Genomic DNA, 23,801 nt, shown 5'->3' on the forward strand with positions numbered 1-23,801 from the left:
AGGCCTGGCCCACCTACCTTGGAGCGAGCCTAAACACCCTAAACACACCTGCACCGGGTGAGCGATACAATTTCAAATGTTCATATGATGCTCTCAGGAGACTCCATGCTCCAACTCCTTTCTTTTTCCCAGAGACGCCCTAGATCAGGGGCCAAAGGATACTGAAGCATTCCTTCCTTCCTTTCCATATCCGCCCTTCTTTTCTCCAACCTAGTCAGCAAGCAATTTAGCTGCTTAGTTAATGCAGAAAAGATACATATATATTTCATTTCTGGGACTGTTTTTGCAGAACCTGTTACATTGTATAGCTTCAGCAAAGCGCTGGATCTTTAGATCAATATTCATTCATGCCCAGTGCTCTTTACTATGGGTCTTCCCAGATCCCAGGGTATTTTAATGATCATTAATCAATTTACTCTCCTTTTTTTTTTTTTTCTCCTCTCAAACACTTCCACATCTGAGTTTGTCTGATGACTCATAAGGGCACCGTACCAAAGATTAAGGATTAAGTTTAATAACTGTAAATTTCAGAGAACTGATTTTCAAGTGTGATAAAAGTTGAAGCACTTTGGTGTTTACAAGATACCATACTTCTCTAAATGTCACCTCCTAAGTTCTTCAATCCCCTGTTCTGTTTTACATGCGAGCATTTCTCTGGCTGCTGAGCATCTGGTCAGTAATCGCCTTAACCTTACAAAGAAGTGGGTTCCGGCGGTGTTGGCCTCCCCTGCTCTCTGCAACGGTAACAGTGGAAATAGGACCGGAAAAATGAACAATTCGCTTACGAGAAAGGAGAGAAACTTTACAGAACTGACTCTTATTTGCTTGCCCCCCAAAATATATTATGGTAGTTATATTCTTTCTTTGACGGCTGGATTTTGTTTATGGTCATCAAATACACCCTTTGTTGTTTTTTTTTATGATCATCCCCTCCCTGTCTCCATGTTACTTCCATCTTGTTTATTCTTCACAATAGTATACTTTTGACTAGAAAGGAACACGTTTTTTTTCCACAACTCTCCAAATCCTTCTCCCCATCTATGTTAAAGATAAACTAATAAGCCATAAGAAAAATGCACCAGACCACCTGGACATACTGAGGCCATTCTATCCCTTGAAGCACGGTGACCCTTACCTAGTAGCAGCTGAGTAAGGGATTCCAGGTTTATGTGCCCTTCGGACAGGCCCATTTGGCCTCCCTAATGGGCCAATTCCAAAAAGGAAGTGAAAAGAGAGGAAACAGCCTTGTACTAGAAGCTGGAAAAGCTCAGCAGTGCAAGTCCTCCTATCTCTCCTACATTTTATGTTTCCGTAGGCTCTGGGGTCTGGCTGTCTAAATTTGAATTTTCACTTTTCTACTTACTAACTTGTGACTTTGTGCAAGATGTTCAACCTGCTTCAGTGTCTTCCTCTACTGAACGGAGAGATAAAGACAGGATCTACCTCACTGGGTAGTTGTAAAGATGTAGATGAATCCACACACGCAAAATACCCAGAGCCCGGCACTTGCGAATGCTAGGTGGTATTATTATTAATGTTATTATTATTGTTTGCTAAGTGCAGAGAAAGTTTTAGGTGATGGTGGCTTCTGTGTGTTTCTCTCATGTAATAAATAATTTTGTGATGGGATCCTGTAATAATTCACAGTACTCATGCTGACCCAGTAATATTTTTGTTCTTTCTCTGGTTCTAAGTTTGGCAAAGGGCAGTGGAGGGCATTGAAAGATCTTAACACGTAGGCACAGAACAACAACAACAACAACAACAAAATTAGGTGTTTGGAGATACCTGCTGTGGGAAAGGGGCATCCCAGGCATGAAACAAGTGACTAGAATGTGGTGCTGTCCATCGTATAGAATTCCATTTTGCAGAACAAGCAGCCAAAAGTTCTAGATGATAAGGGGCTTGTTGGAAGTTCGCGCAGCTAAGTGGTGAAATTGAGTTTTCCAGTTTTCATCTGTCTGACCTCAAAATGCAACATCTCCCTGAATGCTGCATCACACTTTCCGAAACCTTGCACGCAAGGTACGTGCTAAAAAGAGATTTTATGGGTTTTGACATTTATGTTGCACACATTCAAAAGAGATAAAAATAGACTCCATGCTGCTGATATAATTACTAGAGGCTATAAAAGCCATGCAAAAATCTGGAGAGGGGGTGTGGGAATAGTCGGGGGAAGAACATAAACAAGGGAGCAGTGACACAAACTAGGACAACATACTGTCCTTAATTCCTTCGCTAACTCCCCACAGTCCTGGTAGAGTCCTACCACAGAAGATCCAGCCTTCATTTTGAACTTGGAAACCTCCCCATTCGCAGGCAGTGGCAATGCCAGCAAGCCACAGGTGGGCACCGCGTGAGCAGGTGAGAAATGTGACTGGAAAGGGGAGGATGAGGATTTGGTGCCCCTAAAAGAGCCCATCAATCCTAATTATCCTGCCTGTGCGCGCTGCTTATGTCGTACTTAGGTATTTATTTTTTAGTCGGGAGGTTTAGGAGAGTTTCAGACAAACGAGCGTCCATGCCTTGGAAATCCCAGAGAAGAAAAGTCAAGCAGCACCAGGAAGAGAAACTGGCCGAGCTCTCAGCCGGCCTGCCCTGTGGTAAGGAAGCCACAGTGGGGTGAGCTGCCCTCACTGCCAGGGGCGGCCGACAGACAGCAGCTTCTCTGCTGCAGATTGAGAGAAACCTGACATTGGCCTCTCGCACTGCACCTCAGAAGGAGGCAGGCTGCCGGGGACGCAGGGTGTGGGCGTCTGGGTAGCATGAGAACACAGGAGACAGGGAGAGCTATTCGGGAAGACGTGCTCGGTGGTTTCCTCTGGGCTCCTTGCTTATTACCACCCTGACTTTTGAGATGGGAGCTGAAACCCACACTAGCATAAGGAACATCAATGACAGGTCCCCCTCTCCTCCAGCCACACCAAGCATCCCTAACAAACAACACTACTAACCAAAGCCTCCCACACCTATAGTAAGTACATCTTTAAAAACCCGAATAGCTGCTGCTAGCGCAGGCTGTGGCTACAATTCAGACCCAGCTGGATTGAGCACAAGGTGAAGTTTGGCCGTGAAACTTTGTATCTTCCCTTCTGGATCAGAACAAAGGTGGATGCCTTGACACAGACTTGGTGGCCATTTTGAGAGCTGGCCTTGCTTCTGACCATTCATGTGGTCACCACGTCCTTCAGCTTACAGTGACCGTGAAACCAAATTCATCATTCTTGACGAAAAGGACAAAAACTGGGCTGAAATGATCTGCTAAAGGTTACAAACTGACTCGAGTAAGGATGAAAACATGTAGCACTTAACGAGTCCAGTTGAGTCAGGGATTTGCATAAGTCAGAGTCAGAAGAGTTGTCAGACTTTTGCAGTGTTTCAGGAAAGGGCAGGTGACCTTTGGCATTTTGGACACAGAGTCTTTCTGATGAGGTATTTTAGGGTGGCGTGTAAGAGACTCCAGTAGTAAGTGATGTTGTATCAATTGTAGGGACTCCAGGGGGAAATATACTAATTTTACTTTCAAATTTTTAAAAAGTGTGTGGATAAGAATTACGTGTTACTTATAGCAGATCTGAGTCTGGTGCATTTTTCCAAGTTAGCTCCTTCCCTAGGCAGTGTTCCTGGGTCTCTGGAGTGGATGAGAGGTTTAGAAACTGGGAGTAGGGAGTCACGGAAAGGAAGAGATGAGGAAAATGCACAGGGAAAAGGGACATGCAAAATAAAACACATTTAAATTTGTTACTACGCATGAGATCATATTTCTGGCACTTTGCAGAGGTCTTATGGAAGCTGTTAGTTCCAATATAGAAATACTAGCGTGAGTAAATTGGTGTTAAATTTAAATTTACTTAGGAAGTAATAGTCTATCTACATTCCTTATAAGATTCTCTCAGGTAAATTGGGGAAAGAGAATTCCATGGGAGAAAAGATGTTTCTAGTATTTAATCCACTGTTTCCCAGTCGAAATGCAATTTGTATTTAGGAAAATAAACATCCAGAAGGAAACTGCACATTTTATTGGCTTAGTGTCTCTTATGTTGGTAATTTAAAGGTGGTGTTGGACTCTGTTAAGAAAAAGTAGTATTTAGTGTTCTTAGACAGGTGTAGAAATTATTTAAAGGTGTACTAGAACAAAACTTGGAAATTTCTGCTGTTCCCATAGATCAATATTTACATTTTAAAACTTGGAAATCCTGGAGGATAAGCATCTTGAATCGTGTAACTTCCTCTTCCAGGAAGCATCCTGGAAGTTAGCGATACTCTGACCTCCCGCTGTGGGATTCACAGTGACACCTGCACACCTGCGTTAAATCTCTATTATTTAGCTGTATTGTGAGAGAGTTTATAATCAAGCGAGTCTTCTTTAGCTTCGGAAAGAAGTTGTTCTCTTTTGGCAGCAACCTTTACCTCTCGTGCTGTCTGGTGGTTACGGGCACGCGAGCACGTGTGCATACGGCATAGCGTCGCCCAAGGTGCGTGGATGCTGTTTCCTAAGGTCCAGGACACTCACCTTTCATCGCTTCGTCCGAGTTTTAAATCAAACGATTTGTTCCCCCAGATACTACATTCCTATGTGTTTGACAATTTGTAGGAAGGATTAAAAAGGCTGCATCCCCCAAAGGTCAGTGGGGAAAGATGAAGGATTGTAACCCTGTCCTCTGACACATCTGAGGTCCAAAGCCACGTTTCCCAGTGACTTCAACGCACTTGTACTGATCTAAAGAAAGCCTTCACATAGTATTTATAATAAACTCTGTACTGAGTCATGTGCAGAAATGTCTGTATCAAATACTACTTTAGATCTCGCAGGTTCTTGTGAAAAATGTGTAACTAGGTAGGAAATATGTTTTTTTTTAACGTGCCCCAAGTTTCTGATAAGTTTTTTCTGTGAGGCACACCACACGTTTGCAGGACCCCGCTCTCCTTTCTGCTGCTAAAGCCAGGGGAGGCCTTGATTGAATGCCAAGAGGGAGAGGGTGAACCAAGCAAAAGGAAAAAAAAAAAAAAAAAACAATCAAGGGGTGCCTCAAAGGAGAGAAAACAAATAGTGATGCAGTAGAGATATTATAGATAAAGTAAATACAGCATCACCACAAAAGTCTAAACACTTGTTAAACTGTCTGGTTTTAGAACATTTCAGCCATACAACATTATTCAACTACTCATCACTGTGAGAACAGGCAATCAGGAAAGCTAATTTCTTAATTAGCTCTGCTCCGGCGGTAATGATTGCAGATCGTGTCAACTAAAATCTGTTTGGATTTCTGTAAATTGGAGTCCGACAAGCCTGCAGTTCCGTCGCCAACCTGATAACTCTCACCCCCTGTCTTTTGTTTTTCCTTCCAGCCTTTTTCCTGTCGCCATCTCGGTATTTAATCTGACACCGCCAGGCAGCGAGGAGGGCTTACTCTTCCCCTTAAAGAGAAAGAGAGAGGAGGAGGAAAAGCAAAACATTTACGTGGGGACAGGAGGGCTGGCTACACAGGAAACCTGGTCCCAACCTAAACTACTGACAAAAGCCTTTAATCTTTCCCACATTCCTCAAGGCATTCTCCTTCTGTAATAAGACATATTCCTTTCAAGTAAATCCTGATAAGGGAATTCATTTTTTTTTACAGGAAATGTATATCCTTGTAAGTCTAGCATCTTATTTAGTTTCTATATTATAGGTCCTAACTAATCCAAAACCATTTCCTTATCATCTGGCACGCTCACGGCACAGTCATCAAAACAAACAATCTGTTAATACAACTAAGGTTAGGCCAAGCCAAGCGGTGAGCGTTATATTTAATATGCATTACAACAGAGCCTTATAGCCTTCTCAACCGCTTGTTGGTCAGAAAAGGCCAATCTGTTAGATACCAAAGGATTTCGGTTGCCTCACAGACAGTGTGACGTTAAAATATATATTACAAAGTCCCCATCTGTCTGGTCTGGACAGTTCTGGGTAGGACGAGGCCTATTTGGACCCAGGGCAGGTCTCTGACCATCAGATCAGATTTCTCATCTTTTACCAGTGCCTGCTCCTTACTTTCTTGTGCTGTGTTTTACTTCAACTCCTTTTTCGCTGGCTCCCCCCCGCCCCCACCCCTCAGATTTCAGAGTCAGAAACTTTTAGCAAACACAGAGGCGGAAAAAGAAATCATTTCTATGCATAGACTCATTAGCTTGGAGTCTAGCTTCACTGTCACTTTAAATAAATTAAAATGAGATTTAGAAAAACACAAAGGCCTGGTCTGTAAATCATTCTATTAGTATGTCTGAGTGCACTTAGGTGATTACCTGATGTCTGTGTGATTAATACTAACCAGAGGTGTGGGCTAAACTACCCTCCCCCCTACCCTTTCTGTGGCGAGGGAAGCAAGGGGGAGGGGCAGCCCAGCATGGAATGATAAGTTTACGCCATTCAATAGAAAGCCAAAGAAGTTTGGGGAAAAGTAGAACTGATATCTTAAAAGAATTATTCTCTAGCAAATGAGAGGGAGAGGTCCACACGTATCTGCCATTGGGGAGATCCATCTAAGTAAAGAATTTAGCACAACTAAGGCTCACGGTAGCTATGATCCACAAAAGCCTGGAAGACAGGGCAAGGACGTATTCGAATTATTCATATAAACCTAGCAATGGCACGCTAACATCTGAGAAAAGTGTGACTTTTCACTTAGGTACCACCAATCTCTGTTGTCTTCATCTAGGATTTATAAACAAAGTCCATTATGTTCACCACAAAGTCAGGTATATTATTAATAGTGACCCTAACGGTGTTGCTTCGACAATTGGAAAATCCAGTTCATTTTCGGTTGTTAAAATAAGATTAGAAACAACAAAACATCCATGGTCACTTTTTAGAAGACTCACAAACGGGTGAAATACTAAAAGTGAACTATTCAAACTCAGGATATCCAGAGCAATTACTAACAATACACAGAAGGATAAGCCAGGTCATAATTGTATAGACACTGTCAAGGCTCCGTCAGAAGCAGATGACAAGGGGCACTGTGTAAACTCAGAACTTCCCATGCCAGGCTTGTTTTGTTTTGTTTTATCATCTAGAGGACATTTGCCATCACTGGAACCCCTTGCAATTCAAAATGTAGACTGGAGCCTGGAGGAGATTAAGGATGAATTATTTTACCTAAACCTCTTGCTTTGAAAGCAGCCGCCCTTTGATGGCATATTTTCGTGAAAACCATGCTCAGTATCTATTGTAGTTTGATCAATATTGCAGTTCCAACTCTCTGGAAAGCAGGACGTTCTTATTTGGGAACTCATCATTCTGATGCCCATATGATTGTCCTCACTTGTAGTTTAGACTAAAAGTGTCAACCCTGGGCAGAAGGTAGGCATTTTGTTTGAACTCAGGATTTTGAAAGTTAGGAGAGAGCCATGAAATTATCCCTCATGTATGTGAATGTGCACATAGGTGTGCCTGCCTATACCATCATAGCATCTCTCTCTCTCTCTCTCTCTCTCTCTCTCTCTCTCACACACACACACACACACACACTCCTCACACACATCACACACATCACTACACACACCCTCTATGCTAAATCTGCCTCCAATTAACCAAAAGCACAATTTTGCCCTGACAGGGAAGATTTCATTTGGTCCACATATGACTAGGGAGCCGATTTCATTTCCTGTAAAAACCCCCTCAAATGCTGCAAAGTTACCTGACTCAGCTGCTTGTAGAAATCAAATTCAGTCAGAGATAACAGCTAATCATTTGTCACAGTAAGAAGCAATTCCCTGAAATCGGAAGGGAAAACCTGCCGCTTCAATCCGCAGGTCTGTCAGATTGCTAGAAATTACATTCTGCTCTGACTAACCTCTGCTCTTGGATTGCTAACGACAAGAAGTCTGCTCTATCAAAAGAGAATATCATACAACCAGGAACCGCTTTTGATTCGTTCTGTTCCAATAACCTGAGAAAAGTTTATGGACATGCTTGCTGCCTGGACCTCAATTTCTACCAACCTGCACACTGTTTTGAATTTATAGCGCCGCAGCTCCGTAGTAATATAGGTGAAATTTACAGGCTGCCTATCTGCTACTTCATTGAAAGAAAATTAAGAGTTGATTTTACAACCACACAACTGATATTTGCTTTCTGATACTTTGAGGAAGTATACAGTTTGGAGGCTTCAATTAAAATGCCAAAAGAGAAAAAGCAAATTGATTAACTCTCAAAGTACAATTTATATTTTTTAGAAATGCTTCCCGGGAGGGAATTAACTTTATACTCGTCTATGTAAACACTATTTGTGCAGCATATTATAAGTTTAATAAAAATGATATATCACCTCTCTGTTAGATTTATAATTTGCATAGCAGTAGTGAATATGAGATCTTGGTCAAAATGTTTCCCTCTGTGTGTGCTATGGTGCTTGGAGGACTGTTGGAAAGAAGCAAATTTGTTATCTTACCTAAATCCTAGGGAGTCATGACAATTAAAATCTATTTCAGGGTAGCTCATTGAACCCCAAGGAGAGACTGCTTTGAGTTAAAATCACATGGTCTTTAAAAATAGAGGTGGCTTATACTTTGCAAACAGTACTCAGCCAAATACTTTTCTTTCACTCTGACCAGATTCATGACGAATGCATACATTGCAACTCTATTATAATGACCCAAAGATGGAAAAGTCAGAGACTTCAACGCTTGAGAAGCCCATTTCTTAAGACTGAGTCTATCCCAGGTTTGTTCCATGGCGCGCGCGCACATGCGCACGCGCGTGTGTGTTTAAAGCATTTTATTTTCCCCACTGGAATCAGCTGAGGATAGAGTGTGAGCTGTGACTCTGAATTTCCTTTGCTTTTGTCAAACTGTGTCACAACCGTAAAGTTATTTTAACAGAGTTTATTTGCCTAGGCATTTCCTTTCTCTTGTAGTAGTGTAAGGAAAAGGGAAACAACAATTTAACATGTACGCACAGTTGAGTGGATATGAGGGACTCTTGCAACTCCTTTCAGAAGCGGACAGTTCAATGATAAGTGTGTGGGCTTTTTTTTTTTTTTTTTTTTTTTGAAGCTTAAAAAAAGCTCTTTATAAATCTCTCTCTCTCTCTCTCTCTCTTTTTTTTTTTTTTTGGCTTCTTTCATTTCAATTTTCCTCAAACAACTGCAGTGGCAATTGGACAAGTTCGAAAGTTCTCATTTCTTTCCTTCCTGGACCAGTCCTGACTACTCCTGTCCTAGTTCATACTGGTTCAAACGGGACTTTTTGTAAAATTCTTCAACATACTATGTATTTGGTTTAGAAAAAAAATCATTACACAGAATATAATAATTGATGCCGTAATATGGTTGGTTGGGATTATCCAATAGAATTCCTTGAAGTAACTCTAATCAAGCCTTCTTCTTGGGTCAGAAACACCTCCCTTCCCCCCACCTTGGACCCAGATCCTCTCTTGCATAGTCATCGTACAGTGGCCAGGGCTTAAGCTCCAGTACTGTATGAGAATGCAAACACGCAGATTTCACAATCAGATGACACCGAGACGCTTGCTGTGCCAGACTCTCTTTACTGACTGTTCTCTCATCTTGGGCCAGCCTAGGGATCTGAGAACCTGCTGCAGTTAGAGAGAAGCCACCTGACGGCTAAGTCGCCCTCCTGTCTATTCTCAATTATCCCAGCAGCACAACCACCGCCACCAGCCAGGGTTTCCCACCATTGTCTTGGCCAGAGAGGCGTCCCTCACGGGGGGGTATGTTTGTACATAGAAGAAAATGCACTGTCTCTACGGGCTATATATAATAGCTCCATTCCCAGGGTCACGTGTGTGCCTTAAAACTCTTTTCTTCTCCTGTGTTTGGGAGGCCAGGTTGATTATGTAAGAATGCCTGACATTTGTGCATTATTCTACCAACAGCAGAGCCCAGTCATAGCCATTTTCCACTTGCTCCTCATAACAGTCCTTTGACGGAAGAAGGTGCAATTATCATCATCATGGTTTTATAGATGAGTAAACCGAGACTCAAATTCTTAATGGACTTCCCCCTAAATTACCTTTAGGGCAGAATCTGGATCTGGTCCCTGCCTCCAGATCCTATCTGACCCCACATTCTACCTGTGCTCTTTCTTGTCACCTCTGGGATACAAATGTAAGTCAGCACACAAAAGCCAAGACAGAATTTCTAACTATTTAGCAGCATACGGTAACATAGGTGTAATACTCATCTCGTTCATCTGACTTAGTGGACACATCCGTGCCCAGGCAAAAACGAAAAAATGGAGAGAAGGGGAGAACTAAGCCAAGGTTGGGAGCAACTGAACTAAAAGTTGCAGAAAAACCAAATAAGATTGGAGGAAGAGCACGTGGTCTGCAACATAGCAAACATGTATCAATGGATTAAGTGATGCCCATCGTTGTGGAATGGAAGAGGTTTCATCGTGTTTGAAAGTTTTTTTAAAATTTTTATGTTTTTAAATAACAATAACTCACCAGTTACATGTTGGTCTTCTACTGTAGTCACTCTCATCTCCCAATGTATTTGAACGTAAACTTCAAACGGATTCCACAAAAGACTAAATAACTCCTATACGTAACTTTCTGGCTGACATTTTTTTCTGTCCCAATTAATGTTTCTTTGAGGGTTTGAGGTTGGGTATTCGATTAAATATACTATTCTTCCCTCGGTCATGAGAACGCCATTGGAGTATTAATGTCAAGACTAATTTAGAGAACAGATACGTAACGTCACGGATTCTGTAATGTACCTGGGAAACTGAGTCCCTTATACTCTGTAAGAATTTGACATCCGTCCCCTTTTGCTTATGTTTGTGGGCTGTTTTCACTGGTTCTTTAATGTCATCACACATACACATCACCACCCCCATACCACATACTACTTCACATTTTCAGGCATTTTTATTTACTAAAATTAAAGGGGGGGGTATCAATTAAACATGATTTATAATATTGTAAAATTGCCTTCCTTTATATTTTTATAACTGAAATATAAACTCTGAATGAATAGACACTGAACTGGAAATACTCACTGGTGTTTACATTAGCATCAGGGAGAGATCTGTAATAAGTTACCTGACTTTCATAAGAATACTCTCAAAATAATTTGCTATGCTTGTCAGCTGGATGAGTCTTACTGGTATTGACTCAGTCTACAGTATGCACCTTGGGCATGATATGGATATACTGGACAATATGAGGCTTGGACTTTCAAAGATCACCGTCCTGTAATTTCGTTCACATTTCAACTGCTGGAAGACACAGCAGATACTTAAATTTTCTAAAAGAAAGAAAAAAAATCCTGCCCATTCTTCTGAAATTTAAGTAGGCAGCCCTTGAAAGATCACTGGGAAAAGTCTGTATTTTCTCAGGTTTAACTAAATAATTTATGCATACTTTCACTTTGGCATGATGAAGCAATTTTAGCCTTTAAAACCCACAACTACTCAGGAGGGAAAAGGTCTGGTTCCTGCAACTTAAATAATTTAAGCATCCAGGTGGAAATGCTTTCAGCAGTTCCCCTTTTTGAGACAAAGGAAGAAGACTTCAGAATTTTGAGATACTAAGAATAAAGAATTGATAAAAGATGTACCCTTAGATGTATTTAATTTAGAATGGAAATCCTGCAGGCTTTTTTAAATGATGTGGACCAGAGCGAGAGGAGAGGTGAAATGTCTGCTCGCCTGCTCTTTGTAATAAATGAACAGATAGAAAATAATATGTCAGCATAGCCCTAAGTCACACACACAGGTATATACATATGCAAACATACGCATGTACAGATACAAGTATCTATACAACCTAATATAATCCTATAGTCCATGTTAACCCAAGACTTAAGCATTAGATAGCTCTTAGAGACCTCGGAAGAGGCTGTGTTAAGATACATTGTGCTTTAATCCCTGGCTTCCTGAGTTATACAAATGTGTATATCTTTTGATATATAACTTGAGTATATTAGGACAAACGAGAACCAAACAGAGCATCGCTTCTCCAGGACAGAGGACTGAGAAAAAGGATACGTGGAACCATCCAAATACAAGAGGCGGCCCTGAAATGGAGGTGTCCAGTAGAGTAAGTGCTCCGAGTACCTGGCAGCTAAGCCTGACGTCATACTTCAGAGCCGCCATGGGGAAGTTTGCCTTCCCACTTAACGGGTCTGTGAGCGACACACTTGTAAAAGAGTGGAGGACTTGGAACACAGCCCCTGTAGACTTAGAGCATAGTTTACAATCAGAAAGTTTTCAGGGTTAAAAAATTTCCTGCCGTCTTATAAACATACCCCAAAATGTACATAATACTTAGTGTTGTTATTTCTTGTGGGAGAGAAAAACACCCACCAACTCATACATGAAGTGCTTTTTTTTTTTTAACGCATGTATTTGTCACATCCAGATTTGATGGCTCGTGCAAAGATGAAAGTCAGCTAAGGTACAAAATAAGGTAAGAGAGCTAAGGAGTTGGTTTCCTTTAGAGCTGAGTGTGACAAATTATACAGGAAGAGTGAAAAGAGATCTTGCCATGTATGTATTTTTTAAGATGGACGGAGGCTTCATTCCATTACACAGGAGGAAAACAGGCCTTCCACGCTTGTGAATTTTCAGTCTCCACAACTTCTGGCCCTGTGCATCCTGGGCACGCAGCATCCTGGGTCCCCTAAAGAGAGTGCCCGAAGAAAATATGAAGAAAGGTAACCGTCTGAGCCAACAGGAAATGTTAAGCTTGCCCAGGGCTGCTTAAAAGAAGGTTGCTGAAACCAAACATCACGTCCAGAACAAGGTCGCTATGTTATGATGATTTCATTCTGAGTACGATGCTGGATTTGTTTCTGTTGTGGTGGTGGCGGCGGGCGAGGGCCACCTACAGTGACATAGGTCAGAGACGTAGAATGCGGAAGAGTGATATTCACCGGTGGGCACATCAGTGCTGTTAGGGGGATTGAAGAAATAGTGTTCTTGATATAAAGATATAAAGAGGTTAAACAGCAACAGCTAAGGTATGGAATGTGAATGGTGGCCCAGAAAGAGATTGAAGTGGGGGTGGTTTGTTGCTTTTTTCTTTCATTTTCTTTTCTTCCTCTTTTTTTTTCTTTTCTTTTCCTCCCCCCCCCCCCTCCTTTTTGGTCATCCATTGACTTTAATTAAGCCCAGCCAGCCTCTTAAGCATGGGAAACTTGGAGAACTTTTTTGTTTAAAGTGACCTTGTTCCCAGGGTTTTCCCCACAACGTCTCTCAGCCCTGTTGCAAGGATGAATATTCACATTCCTGCTCTGAATCTTAGAACAGGGCACCTGGCATCAACAGAAAATTGTAATCTCATCTGAAGTATAATACTAAGAGTGCTCTTTTTTTTTTTTTTAAGGAAAAAGAAACCTTTCTCCATAATCCTGCTAGTTATACTTCTTAACTGTATTATTTTAAGTCAATTAATTCAAATTTTAAAATAATGAAATTACTAGCAGAGACTCTAAACTTCTTTTAGTATATTAAATTGGGCAGATTGCTTCTCTCCTTCTAATTATGAATGTTGCAGTTACAAAAGAAACTGTCATTTTGATAGAGCAAAAGACAATCTGTCTGCCAAAAATGTCCAACCATAATTCTAAAAAAAAGTCATCGGCATCAAGAACATGCTACTTTGTTTGATGTACTGTCTTATTGGAAACCTAATTTGCTTTCAACCTCTGAGACAACACATAACATAAGTTTGTGTGACTAATTTTTTCTTGGAAATATGAGTAATGAGAATTAGGGGCCATTTTCATAGCAGGAGTGGACAGGTTTTTTAAAAATTCAAAGTAAGTGCTAGAGTTATTTTCTTTGCTTTTTTTTTTTTTATAGCACTCCTCAACCCAAGTAGACAGGGTGGTGGGGGGGGGGGTGGTGGGATGCCGAGCTTTGTGCTGGATAATGTGAGTCCCCATGTAAATCGTGAGCGATTGCAAAGTACGGAAAGGTTTATTACCCAAGGTGAGCCCTCCCAGAGCTCCTGCAGTATAAAAGCATTAAGCGTATGTTCTAACAAAGTCATAAAAATCAATAAACAGGAACCCCCCACCTGTGCAATGGCCCCAGTGTTAAGTTTTATACATGTAGTAATAGTGCATATCAATTTTCACCACCCTTCCTACGCTAGCTATTACAGGGCCTACCACCACCGGACGGACGGCAAGAGCCGCACCATTCATCCATCCCACGGACTTGTCTACATGCCAGGCCCATTGCATCATTGTCAGTTTTATTCTATGTGCAACTGGACAAGGCTGCAGCCCCAGCTTCTATACACCCACTCAGTACCGCAACAATTGCAAACTGTGTGCCTCTGTTTAAAGAGTTTACAAGTCCTCCTGAAAGAAAAACAGAACCGTTGCATATTAATGCCCCAGACCCCGGAGGATCACACAATGGAAAGGGGAAAGACACGTCGCTGCCACCGATATGTGACCTTGTCCAACTGCTGCAGTCTCTGGCTTATGCACCAAGGTTTCAAAAATAATCGTGTGTTCTTGAGAAGCATCCAGATGACCAGGTTTCTACAGCAACTAGTTATAACCTGCAAGTTCCTCAATAGCCAAGAGTCAGAAAGCACTGGCCACCGTTCTAGTACGTGCATGGTAACATATGCTAAAAAATTAGGCCCTAAATAGGCAGTATTTTCACCGAGTTACAGAAATAACTACTAACATCACACTTACTTCATCAAGGAAATCCTCTCACCCCACCTCCCCATTTTTACCAATAAGGCAGAAAATATCCCTAAATGTGTCACCTTTGTACCACATCCACTCTTGGCCATCCATTACTCTGTATGGGGCGGGGGTAGGGAGTGGGAAGCTCATTAAAATCCCAGCCACTTGTTGGTAAAAAGGTCCAATAACTTTGGGGGAAATACCTCACTTGGAAGCATTCTGGAAAAAAAACAAAAAGAATAAAAGAAAAAAAAAACACCTCCTTTTAATTATAATCCAAAGATAACTGCTCTGTAGCAATGAGGAACGTTTGAGAAGAGAGCCTTCATTCAGACACATGACTTGGGTGATTTTTTTCTTTCTGGTAAATGGTTCTATGGGCCATAGTTTTCATAGGCCTCAGAAACAAAAGGCGCTTCTTGGTGACGACTCATCTTTTCCCCTCCCCAGCGAAAAAACAAAACAAAACCAAAAAAACCCAAAACAAACAAACAAAAAAAACCCAACAATGCCAGGAGTTTTATCTGTCTGAGGTTGGCTTTGATGGCGCTCACAGCACGGAAGTGCCACTCACGGGTACTTAAAGCTGCGTCATTTAGGAGCATAAAAATAGAATAAAGTTGTGCGGCAAATGAGAAATTATGATATAACTCAAGTGCTGTGGCATGAAACAGGCGAAAGGAGCCCTCTAAACATTCTCCAGGACCAAAAAGAAAATAAAAATAAAGAAGACAGAAAATCTAGCTCCCGTGTGATTTCCGCGAAGGTGTGCTCGAAGTGTCACTACCTTCCGGGCCGTCCACGAGAGGAGTTGCTACGGATATTATGAGGAAATTAGACATTTCTAGCAGTGCAAAGAAGGTGAAGCGCTGCAGTTGTGAACAGCTGGCATACAATAGATAATTTAAGGGAAAGTGACCCTCATGTATAATTTTTAACTGAAGAATTGTCAGGCCCCATTAGTTCCAATAGGGCCTGCCAGGACCAAGATCGGTTTATAGGGGTATTGTATTAGCATAGTTTCTGAAAGAGCAGCATGAAAGCATAATATGGGGATTCAGTAAATTCAGGGTTTTTAAAAATTGTACACATTATTCGCTACACCGACATCAATGCTCTCCGCCTGCGTGTTCAGAGTGAAAAGCCCAATAGGGTAGCAACTGCCACAGTAAACAATTTGTGAAAAAGCCCTTCTGAGCAGTTGTACTGTGTTCAAAAGTAACCCCCAAAAGTTAAAAGGAAAAACCAAATCGTGGCTATCGCACTGATTATTCACTGTGGTACTGAACGCTTATGACTCAAAGGCCTTGAAGGAAATAGGGCGAGGAGCAGAAAAACGGTATACGCCAATTCACCCGAAGTTCTTGTCAGGAAGTATGGAAATTCCCAGACAGCCGGTGAAGGAGGTAACGCGATCTAATCGGGGGATATATCATGTATGTTTCAAAAGTAATAGCCAAAGTAAATCACAGAGAGAGAGAGAGAGAGAGAGGGAAAGAAAGAGGTCACCTCTTCCCCTTCAAGTCGGCCATTCAACTAAGCAAATACGTATGAAAGCTTTCTTGGCAGCAGGGTTATCTAAGTTAAACACGTGGGAGAATGACAATGATGTACAAGTGGCCTGCTATGGTTTCAAGTAGTGCCATCTTTATCGAAAGCATAGATTTGTGGCAGAGTAAAGGAGACAGTGAGCACTCGGGGAAGGCTTCATGGAGCAAGGGGCAATGGACCTGAGGAAACACAAAATACCTAGCTTAGTGCCTCACAGCTCGGTTAGTGGTGGCTACGTTTGGCACCTGATGGAACGCACCATCCTTAATGCAGGTGTGTGAGTTTGCGCACCTTCCAACCGTGTTGGCCTTACTTCTCTCTCCTTAGAGAGAACTGCTTGCTATCATCTTGTTGCTGCTATTTGGTGTAAATGTTTCGAGGAAATTTCAGGCACTTATATCCCAAATTAATGGGATTCTTGGCATCCTCTCTCCCTTTTAATGTTGCACTGATGTGGAATTAATCTCTCTATTTAGGTGGTTTGTCTTTGCGACAAATATTAAATAATCAAGTCAACATCTTTATATATTTAAATCTACCATTTTGTTATTTAGAGAGGCGACTATTCACTTCCGTAATTATAGCCACTTAAGTCAAAGTCGACTAATTAGATAACATAGCTGGGCTTCACAGGTATTATAGAATATTCTTTACCAGACACTATATTACAAGTCATCATTAGCCCAGCTATAAAAGGGTTTAAATACTAATGTATTTTTTAATTTGCTTTATAACCTAAACAAGCAATCAATGTACATTAATAGGCATAATTGGTTTTTTGGCATCTGTCCATTCATTTGGTCCACCTTGACAGCTCCAGCAAACACATCAGCACAACTCAGTAACCACAACACACAAGGAGGAATCATCAGTGACATCTTCTCAAATACACGCTATGTGTTAAATTGGTTTGATATCGAGAGATTAAAGCCTGCTTCGCTGGCCAGTCCGTCCCCCTTACAGATGCTCCAGACAAGGAGTTTGATGGACATTTCCACCTCAAATGGCACTTTCACGAGGCCATAAGCCAAGCCTTAATGAGGTGATAAATGTGTTTACCTTTGATTAGGTGAGATTCCGGATACAAGAACATGGAGGACGGCTTTCCAAGAGTAAATATGTACAGGAAGTGCCGGCCACTACCGTTCGTTGGGATTCTAGAGGGAAGCACGGGAGCGCCTCACTCCTTCCACTCACTTTTCATTGGCTAGATCGGCTCTGCCAGTGGAAAGGAGGAACACGTGCAAGAATCTTTCACATCACCTACGGACCCCAACCGTTCTTAGAAAATCCATCCCTGGCTTCGAAGACTTGCGTTGTTATACACCTCGATCACAGCTCTTCCCGTGTTATAGTACAACTCTCTTCTTTTTGGTCTGTTTCTCCAGAAACTGTGAGGGCTGAGATTTCGTTTCCCTCATCTCTGTGTCCTGAGGCTAGTACAGTGCCTCGCCCACGGTTGACAGTCACTGGTAGCTTCTGAATGCATGAATTTTGTTGTTGTCATTTTCTACAGATGCTAGAGCAATGTTCTGTAATTCCTGTATGTAGTCTTAGTGTAGAAGTTCTGATATCACGCTGCCTTGTGCCAAACAGGGCAATAAGCACCCCCCAAGAGGACTACCCAATAATAGGCTCTCTACTCGCCTCAGTTGACCTTCCTTCATGGTGACTTTGACATATTCACCACCAAGGTATGGTGGTTTGAGGAGGCTGTTATCATTCGGTCCTTGACAACTTCCCCAAACAGGGACTGTTAGCCTAACAGGCAAACATGCAACTGATAAAACGGGGAGAAGAAGAAGGCCAAAATGGCAGCCTCCCCACACAACTTGCACGCGATCTAAAATAAAGAAAATATGAATAAAAGGTAACTTATTCAGTGTCACTCGTACATATTTATGGTTTAAAACTTAGCCAAAGTTTATGTCCTGAGGTTGTACCTACAGGAAGCCAGATGTGCCTTCTGCATGTGACCTAAGACAGGCCTGCAGCAACAGCTAGATAATTTCCCGCTCATCCTCTACACCGTCGATTGCGGCGGCTTTCTGAGGTGAGAGAAACTGACAGCACTAACTCTCCAGGGCAGAACTTTCCAGTCAAGTGGATCAACGGACTGAAAATCTCTTATGAATAGTCATTAGGCCTTCATTACAAACCCCTCAAAACCCAGTTCTCTTTTCGCAACCAAATGCCTTTTGTCATCTTCACAAGGTGCATCATTTAATTACCAATTGATTTCTTTATATATGACAACATGTCAGATAGCAAAATACAGTGTATCTCCCTCAGGGGGAGAAGTCTGTTAACCATCAGAATGCCAGATTACGGAATTATCTGAAAAACAGACACCCCACATACTGTTGTTTCTCTTTAGCTACTTTTCCTAACATCTGAGCTCTTTCTTTCCGTTGTAAAAAGCCAATAAAAGAGAAAAATGAAGACAAATGCTAATGAGAATCATGATAGAGTCCTCCCATACTCCGAAACACTTTCAAATTAGTGAGAGTACATTTTAAGCTCTCCCTACACGAAAAAATGAAAACTCAGCAACATATAGGGAATATACAGTGAATTCCAAAATGCAACTATAGAGAGAACTACCACAGCCCATCTTTCTAACATAGAAAAAATGTCAAACAATTGTTCTCATTATACCAAGAATGTACTCAGCTTCTGACTTAGCTAATGCACGGAATCTGAATCTTCTACCATGCAACTGCTGCCTGGTAATCAAGTCAGTACTGTATTAATAAGCTGAATAATAAGGGAATTTCAAAAATGTACAGGACTATTATACCGTAACAATAAAACCTCAAACGGAGTAAACCAGGGCAGTGCTGAAGGTGGGCGTCAGAAAAGAATGAAAACAGTGTTGCGGCAACGCACCCCATTGTGTGGTCGTGTAAATGCCTGCTTCTTTCATACACAGAAGCCACAGCACATGAGTCCGAAATGTTCTCAGAGCGTCACTGTGACTGGCTGTGCTAGAACCTGGCACCGACGGGCACTGAAAGCTGACATTAAACTGTGCGATGTGCTGCAGGTGTGTGCGGGCCTGGGAACGTGCTCTAATTACATATTTTCCTGCCGCGCAACAATTAAGGTCGCCAAAATAATTGCCAGTTTCCTAATCCCTCTCTAACAAGACTGACATAAGGAATGGTTTATTTTTCTCTGGTTGTTTTGAAAGTGTTCTTCAAGATTTTGGTTTTCTATGGAACTGCATAAAACTAATTCTTATGTTCAGATGTGTGATTATACCCATTGTTAAAAAAAAAAAAAAAGGTCTGTCTTTGAATTGTAGTAAAACTAAAATAATAAGAAAAGTAAATTGTATAACCTGGTAGGTGGTTTAAACATTTTTCCTCTTAAAGAAGGTAAATGTTTCTTTTAAAACCCTATGTTTCTACTTTCCGAACTGCTCAAATCAGGCAGGATATTAAAATGGGCTGGGGGGGTGGGGGGGAACCACACCATAGGGAAACACTGACAAAATAGGTGTCTTCGCTTATTTCCGGGGGTCTTTAACCTTTGGGAAGGTCACACATAGATTCTTTTAAGAATCGGATTAAGTGTAGGGGCCCCACTGCCCAGGAAGATGCATGGACGTACACAATGTTACATGCGATTTCTGGTGGCTCGCAGATCCCTTAAAAGTCCATTAATGAATCCCAGGGAAAGAACTCCAGTCAACTAACAAATACTGCAATTACTTATACACCTCCCTTCATTCGTCCATCCTTAACATCCCCTGAGCCATCTGAGCACCATATGAAGGATACAGTATCTACCACAGGCATCAGGAACCAAGTTTGTGGATTTATATTCTTAACTAAAACCCATTTATTTCATTATCATTAGTTGTCAATTTCCCATTTTAGTTGGGCTAATTGGGCAGAGCTGAATCATTTAGTGCATTTTGAGGCAGCTTACTCACTCTTGCCCCCTTTCCTACAAATCAGAAGATAGCAGTGCGTGCTGATTGAGTACTTAGCAGACAAACCGAAGTTATGTCAAGCGCATTACGATTTAACACAGGCTGAATGGTAGGGGCAGCAGATGTAACTAATGGGGTTAGGGAGAGAAGAAGCTCGAGTGGAGAGAGAGGGGATGGAAGGGAAACAAAAGTGATTGTATCGGTAATAGAGACTTCAAAGGGGAGTAGTTTGGAAGATTTGGGAGAGGGGGGGTGTCTGGCAAATGGAAAAAGAGGCACATCTGCCTATGGAGTGGCTGATACAGGAGAGAGGAAAGGCCTGCCAGGAGAAAAAGCAAAGGAGGAGAATCAAAGGCAAGGAAATGTAGAGCTGCAGAAGAAAGGAAGCTCGATTCTATTTATGGAGGTAATGACACCAGGCCTCATACAGTTGGAACCGTCCCAAATTGTCCTGCTCTGAGCGTCCCATCCATGAGATCTCTTGCTAAGTTGGAGACGAAAAGTAACTGTAATGATTTCATCTTGGCACCAAATTCATCTCGATGTTTGAAAAATCCTTTTATTACAAGACTGGTAGGTAGTTTAAATATTAACTGCCCACCCCCTTCTTTCTTTCTTACGTGTTGGATGCTTAAAACCAGTGGTCAGAACTGAGCTCTCTTAGTACACAACTGAAATTGAGTTTTATAGATAGAAGTGAGGGACAGGAAGGCTTTTTCTCTTCTTTCATGAGATGAATGAGATACTTTCGTTCTTACTTGAGGAGGTGAATAATTGAATCCCAATGGTAGAGAGAGAGAGAGAGAGAGAGAGAGAGAGAGAGAGTGTGTGTTTTACTGACTGTACAATAGGGAGCAGAGAGAGAAGGGCACCAGTCAAATCCATAAAGCAACATCAAGAAGGTGTGCAGTGGCCAGAACTGGGCTGTGGCATATTCTATGGTGCTGCTTCCATCATCAGTGGACAATTCCTGTCCTTACTCACATGGTAAACATTATTATTTTTTTTTTTGAGGCCAACTCAAGCATGTCATTTCTTATAGCTGTGCTGACCTGGTTAAGGAGGGGGAATCTCAGCCCCTTCCAGTACATAAATGGAATCAAGGACTTACCTTGAGTATTACTCAATTCATTTTTATCAGTCATTCAACAAACATTCATGGCTTTCTTGCACATTTATGAAATAGTAAGTATTTACGGAATATTGATTTTTTAAAAACATTCACAATGTGCCAGGCTCTGACTCCACCGAGCTATATTTTCTGACACTGATCTGTGTCAGTGAGGACTCACATTTGGACCCTTGGTGCTAAAGCACCTGGCACCAGATAAGTAGCTAATATTGGTCAAATGTGACAATGAACTGGCCAAATATAAAATAACTTCCCTGTTGGCAGGTTTATAGTAAAATGCTTCAAATAGGTGTATGCTTTACAAAAACAATGGCTTTCTCATATAGAAGTATACACAGTAGCAACCCAAGGTTTTTACATGCTGCGGTTCTATTCCTGGTTCAATCACAATTAAGTACAGGTAGACTTCTTACAGGGCATGGCCCATACACCAGTTACCCACATTGCCTTTCACAGAGCATGTTGAGTAAATGTCTGTGGATTCATTTTTGATTGATATAAATGTCATCAGTCTGTCCTGAGCAGCTCACAAACACTGGCGAGACTCTCGTCTGCTGATCTGGTGAGTGCCCACAGGCTCCCTATTAGACATTATTCATATAATTCTACACCTACCCCACACCAGGCTTTTTTTTTTTTTTTTCTAACCCAATTTCCTTGACCCATGTTTTCCTTCTAACCAGGCTTCAGAGACAAAAGCAGAGCACTAAATCATTTTCTTAGAAAAACACCATCAGGCTATTTTGGTCATTTGGGCTGTTATTCATACACCACACCTGAAAAGTGATTTGGAGACAGTGTAGCCCGCTAAATTATATTTTCCTCATTATCATGATGACTTCAAAATGATCATTAATTTGCTCTTTGGCTTTCCAAGTGGGAAACATCAAAGAAGCCAAAGTTGTCCCTAATTTAACTTTTCTTGAAAAGTAACTGATTTACAAACAAATTACTTGTGCCTTGTGAGGAAGAGCCAAACGTGTCTGCTCATTTGATACATTTTCAAGGGCTACAGTGTGGAAATGAAGCTCTAAGAAGCTCCTGTGTGATCCACAAACAACTTCACGCTATATTACACGTGCATCAGATATAGAGACCAAACTCTCTGAGTTGCAAGCAGCCTGCCATTCAGAATGCTTGCCTGGCAAAGCCTTAGACAGCTTATTTAAATTGCAAACTTTCCAGCCACCACTTACAGGTGATTTTGAAAGTTCATTATATAAACTGAACAGCTTCATCTCCATACTTTGTTTCTTAAATCATACATCCATCGTCTTTGAAAGGTGCTCCTTAATTTCCCTCTCAAGCGCTCATCAACTGTGTTAATAAATTGCCTTACAGAGTAAAAATGTATCCAAAACACCCGGGAAGCTTAAACAAATATTCCAACTTGAAGGCAAATAATGGTAGAGAGGTGGATAGGAATTTCCAGGATGAAGTTTTTGCCTTGAATAGAGATCACATGAGAAGCATTTTGAAGTCACAACTTTATAGTGTAAGATGATCAAAGCCAAGTATTAATACTTTTTTATCAGCTCACCTTCTAAACAATATTTCAGTAGATTTCCTTTCACACAGTGATATTTGTAATAAATGTTCTGCCTTTGTTTTAAAGTCAGTCTGTAGAAAGATGACATCAGCTTAGCAAACAATAAAGTGCCTGTAATATTGTCTCCAGAGGGCTGTTACATTTACTTTGTAGCAGTAAAATTCAATTTTCAAAAAACACTACATGAATGATGTGAGGTTATTAACCCTATCACCGCCGTAAAAATATCATCATTGTGTGCAGAATGTAGGTCACTATCTAAAAGCCATAAGTTGCTTTTTTGTTAAATAATCCATTTAAGCTTCTTTTCTCTCCCATAGCCTGGGCCGTGTCCCTTCCTTTGGGGAAAAGCTATTCCAGCATTTAGTCAGCAGGCTGGAACCAGACCCCTACACTTTTCATTCCGAGGCCCTTTTCTTCCATTGCCATCTAGTTACACCTCCCAGTTTTGAAGTAATTCGTCGCATTTATTTTTTACCAAAGCCTGTCGTTCCTGCAGAAAAAAAAAAAAAAAAAAAAAAAAAAAAAAAAAAAAAAAAAAAAGTGTCTCTTATCAAGTTTTTCAAATGGCAGAGTCATACCTCTCACACGTTTCGGGTTGAGGACAAAAAGATAAGGATGTGTCCCATTTCAAAGCCCGAACCACTCTCGCATTTCAAGACCTTGAACACAAGCACTCTATTTCGGGACCTGGGGTGCGTTTCAGTTGCTGTGCATGAGTAAAAACAGCATATACCTGATAAAAGCGATTCAAACCTTTCGTGTTCAGACAGAAGAATATTTGTCAGCAGCATATCAGCAGGCAAAGAGTTAACTAGTTAAACTTCTACAAACCCCCACGGTAACTTTCCAGAAGCTGACAATAAGTAAAAGAAGTGCTGGTTATCCATTTTTTAAAGGGATGGGATTGGTTTTAGAAGAAAAGGAAAGAGGATCAAACACCTCAATGCAACAAAAGGTTGTGTC

At 41.3% G+C, this 23,801-nt stretch overlaps 1 protein-coding gene and 2 long non-coding RNA genes across 9 annotated transcripts in view; 2 read left to right on the top strand and 1 right to left on the bottom strand.

Annotated features, from left to right (window-relative positions):
- The window catches only part of LOC122240912, a 4,620-nt gene extending 2,676 nt beyond the window's left edge, over window positions 1-1,944 (top strand). The window contains exons 4-5 of one of the 2 annotated variants that reach the window (XR_006220702.1): window positions 1-57; window positions 648-1,944. The exon at window positions 1-57 is cut by the window's left edge and continues 11 nt beyond it. This is a non-coding gene — a long non-coding RNA (uncharacterized LOC122240912). The other variant, XR_006220701.1, reaches the window with a different exon arrangement.
- The window catches only part of ZEB2 (zinc finger E-box binding homeobox 2), a 133,707-nt gene that overhangs the window by 60,988 nt on the left and 48,918 nt on the right, over window positions 1-23,801 (bottom strand). The window lies entirely within an intron of this gene.
- Window positions 1,957-5,030, top strand: LOC122240914. The gene is made up of 2 exons (XR_006220705.1): window positions 1,957-2,025; window positions 2,253-5,030. It is a non-coding gene; the product is annotated as an uncharacterized LOC122240914 (long non-coding RNA).

This window comes from Panthera tigris, chromosome C1 (assembly GCF_018350195.1).
Source record: "Panthera tigris isolate Pti1 chromosome C1, P.tigris_Pti1_mat1.1, whole genome shotgun sequence".
Classification (NCBI taxonomy): Eukaryota; Metazoa; Chordata; class Mammalia; order Carnivora; family Felidae; genus Panthera; species Panthera tigris.